This window comes from Amblyomma maculatum, chromosome 9 (assembly GCF_055883805.1).
Source record: "Amblyomma maculatum isolate TAMU_Amacu chromosome 9, ASM5588380v1, whole genome shotgun sequence".
Taxonomy (NCBI): Eukaryota; Metazoa; Arthropoda; class Arachnida; order Ixodida; family Ixodidae; genus Amblyomma; species Amblyomma maculatum.
The window spans coordinates 76674221-76678214 of NC_139352.1; the positions used below are offsets into that span (position 1 = coordinate 76674221).

Consider the following 3994-nt stretch of genomic DNA (forward strand, 5'->3'; position numbering starts at 1 on the left):
CAAAATAATTTATTGGTTGGCCGCATGTTCATCAGTGCATTCAAAATTTTCAGGCTAAAGGCAGTTGACCTAGAGCAAGACATCTTTTATTCATGCTTCTTCGCTGTCTTCCTCTCTCCTACATACAAATATACAAATGTGTATATACAGCTTCACAATCATGATGTGTTGAAGTCAGTGCTAAATAAAAAAAATGCATCTGACAAAGGTATAGTCAGAGATTGAGTACACAAAATTCATTCTAAGTAAGCCTATATATGTCTTGTAGATTCCAAGGGAAGGCAAGCGTAGCAGAGGGCGGCAGAAATTCGGGCAGACAGATGAGATTAGGAAGTCTGCGAGGATCATATGGATGCAGCTGACAGAGGATCGGGTTATTTGAATGGATATGGGAGAGGCATCTATTATGATGCCTCCCCCATTATGATGTATTTGCGGTCAGTTCCATAAAAAGAAAAAATCTACCCGTCAAAGGTATAGGTGGGGAGTGAGTAGACAAAATTCATTCTAGGTGAGCCTATATATGTCTTGTAGATTCCAAGGAAAGGCAAGTGTAGCAGGGGGCGGCAGAAACTCGGGCAAGCAGATGAAATTTAGGAAGTTTGCGAGAATCATGCACCTGGCACAGGATCGGGTTATTCGGATGGATATGGGAGAGGCATTTGCCCAGCAGTGGGTGCAGTCAGGCTAGTGATATCAACAAGACTAACAACTGGAAGAGTTGGCACTGATTCATCTTAAAACCAGCCAGAAGACAAAACATGTGAGAAGAGGAGAGCACAAGACAAAGTTTGACTAACAACTGAAATGTTACTGAAGGAAAGAGGCAAAAGAAGATTCGCACAGAAATGCACGTGCACGAAAAACCCCAAAGCAGTGAAAGCGTGGAAAGCAGAAAGGGTCTAAAAAATCCTCTAAAAAAAAAGCAAATTCCTTATGGTCAAGGACCACTTGTTACAAAAGGGAAGCCACAGATCCAAAGGCACACTATACTGCAAAGGCTAAGGACGTGTGTGTGGTTAAGAAGTCGGTCAACAGTCTTTTGGGGCCTTTTTTACATGTGCATCTATGTGCCTCTTCTTCTTCTTTGCCTCTATCTTCTTTTGCCTCTATCCTTTAGTAAAATTCCAGTTATTAGTCCAGCTGTCCTGCAGTTCTCTCTTCTCATGTTTACTGGCTTGTTTCAGAATGAGTAAGGTGATGACTCTACAAACCTTGTGCAAACTGGAAACCAGTGTAACTGTCAGATGGAAACCTTTCCCTTATTTGGCTTGCATCACAAATAGGGAGGACTTTACTGTGATGTCTGCCGAGGCATCCCCAAAGCCAGTGCGCAAGCTGGCTGTAGCAGGTGTAGCGGTGCCTCCTGTTGACAAGAGAAAAAGCAATATTTACTTTTCAGCATAGCAAAATGAAAATGTGGTTTAGGTATTTTACAAACTTGAAAGTTATGCATGCATCTGTACAATTAATTCCCGTCTAACAGAAGCTGTACAGTGTAACTTTCACTGTCAATTTATTCTCTCTGGCAGTATGGCAAACTTTGAATTCTGCTGCAGGTGATTGAGAGAGAATGAGACCCACCCAATATTAGAACTCCAGTGCAATCATAATTTGCTACTGCAGCAAAATAATGCCTGAAGGCAATGCAGCTTTTGACTGACAAAACCTGGTAGTCGTCTTACACCCTCTATACTAGAGTTGAGGCCGATGCCAATGGGGTCCACGCTGATATCATCCGCATAGCACGAAGATGCTAAGTATGCGACTTATGCGTTAAGCAGCTCTGTGCATAGAGTCATTCTATTCGAAAGAGCCATAAACGACAAGTCCACTTCTGTCAACGGCTCTCAGTTGTTTTCCCACAACACGCCACGTACCAAACGTTCTGCAAGTGTCGCAAAACTGCTCTATAACTTCATTTGCTAACTGTAAAATTTCCAACACTTACTCAAGCTGTGGAAGTTTCGGTGTACTGGCCTTTGGAAGAATGTCTTTTTTTTTTTTTGGTTGTCACATATCAGCGCATGTAAGATGTCAGTGTCAAAGCATTTTGGAGAGGTTTACTGTGTGGAGGTGTTGATGATGGTATCAGTGAAGTCAGACAATTTTTTAAATTATATTTTCACACTATGCAACACTCACCTAATGCAAGTGGGTAAAAACAAAAACAAAAAACTAGCAAATAAAAATTTGAGTGCTGGTATGGTGATTGTTCTGGCAACAAGTGGGGACAGGCTATAACAAGAGTTGTCGGGCTAGTTAGTGATCGTCTGCAGAAGCCAGTCTTGCTCTGTGTGTTTTTCTCTTCTGTGTCGTTTTTTAGTGCATTTTCCCATGACTTCTGCAGGAGACAGGCTACTTCATTGCATGCAATTTCACTTAGCACAGAGTCCTCCGAAATGAGATTGCTTTTGTACTTATTTACTGCATTTCTTGTGGCATTCCTTACGTATTCATGTACTGAAGTGCTGCACTTGCTGAAGGTCATACCTGGCTAATAAAACAAGCAAATGTAACCGGACAGTGTTTTTTTTTTTTTTTTTTGCCGTTACTTCACATCAATGTGCATGCCCTTTCCATTTAGCAAGTTCACACTATCAGATGATGCGTGTTTTCTCATTTACTCGTGCATGGAATTAAGCAAACCAGTAATTCGCATGGTGAAACTTCATGCCCTCCATGCTCACCTTCTACAAAAAACAAGAAAAATATGAAAACCAGCGATGTTGTGTTCGCGCTAACGTGGCGCAATATCGACACTGTAGACAGTGTAGATGATCGCAAGTAAGTAACGTTGAAGGGGAAGCTTTCTTTTATTAACACTACCTTCCGCAATAGATTTCTTCACAGCATTTCTTGCTCGAGAAAATGAAAAACAGGTGGCCGCTTGTTCAAGTTATGTCGCCTTTCGCTCAAGGTTCTTACCTTGTGTTCTCGACTAGCAGTCCATGATCAAGAAGCATTTGGAGTAAATGCGGATGATCTGTAACACCCAGATGGCTGCTTCAACTACGTAGTCGCCGCCGGGATCTCGCCAGATGCTCTCAAGAGCAGTAGGCATCGGCACGCACCGCCCGCAGCTGCACCTGTTCGAAAGCTTCGGTTAGCGATTGCGCACTCTCGCAACGGTCAAACGTAGGCTAGGCTGCAAGACTCGGACATACATACCAATCCGTAGTTCCGAAACGGCTGGGATCGGGAGGCTGACAGTCGGGGCTTCTGCAAGCCGGAGTTGTGCCGCGGTTACCGCGGCCTCTCGACACAATTAAGTGTTACTGTACCGGTCGCAGGCTCCATCTTCGCCGACCTGGCACCCGAAAAGTTGCGTCGGCATACGGCTCAAAGGCCACGATGTTACCATGTTCTAACAGTAGCGACTATATTCTAGTTAACTATAGCAGCGACGCTGGAATCCACGGAGGAACCTAGGCGTCGGCCATATTAAAAAACCCTGTGTGAGCGTAGAGTAGGGCACAATAAGAACCTCTAAAATACACCGAGCTCGGTCAACTTTGGCTCAGCAGGCTCCGGAAACGGGAGCTTCTCATTGGCTTAGCGCTATGACGTATCTGTTGAGTTGAGGAGGACGCGCGCTAGGAAACCGAAATTCTGTTTTTGTCGCTATTAAATCAACGCGGGCGGTGAAACGAATCGAGGTATATTATATGATGCAGGACAAGGATTACATTTAACCAAGCCGTGAAAAATTTCCGGAAAACGTTTCACGACCCCTTTAAAGGCCTTTACACTTAGTTATGCCTATTAGGCTGAACTAAAACTGACAAGTTCAGTTAGGCTCAAGGAGTAATTATTTCACCTATATATATTGTTGCATTCAGTTGAGACTTCAACTTTCCAAGACCTGTCGAGATTTCCCAAGGTCTGTGCTTCACTGGTTATTTAATGTTACAATTAGGACTAATTAGTTTTGACCTTGGCCGTTATCATAGCCATGGTCACTCATCGGACGCCATAGTAAAACCATGACTAA

At 43.5% G+C, this 3994-nt stretch overlaps 1 long non-coding RNA gene across 1 annotated transcript; it reads right to left on the minus strand.

Moving 5' to 3' along the window:
• LOC146179471 (uncharacterized) lies at nucleotides 1-3429 on the minus strand. Its single transcript, XR_014700930.1, has 3 exons — nucleotides 3172-3429; nucleotides 2929-3089; nucleotides 1-1366 (listed from the first exon to the last, which is right to left on the minus strand). It is a non-coding gene; the product is annotated as an uncharacterized LOC146179471 (long non-coding RNA).
• Nucleotides 3430-3994: the final 565 nt, after the last annotated feature.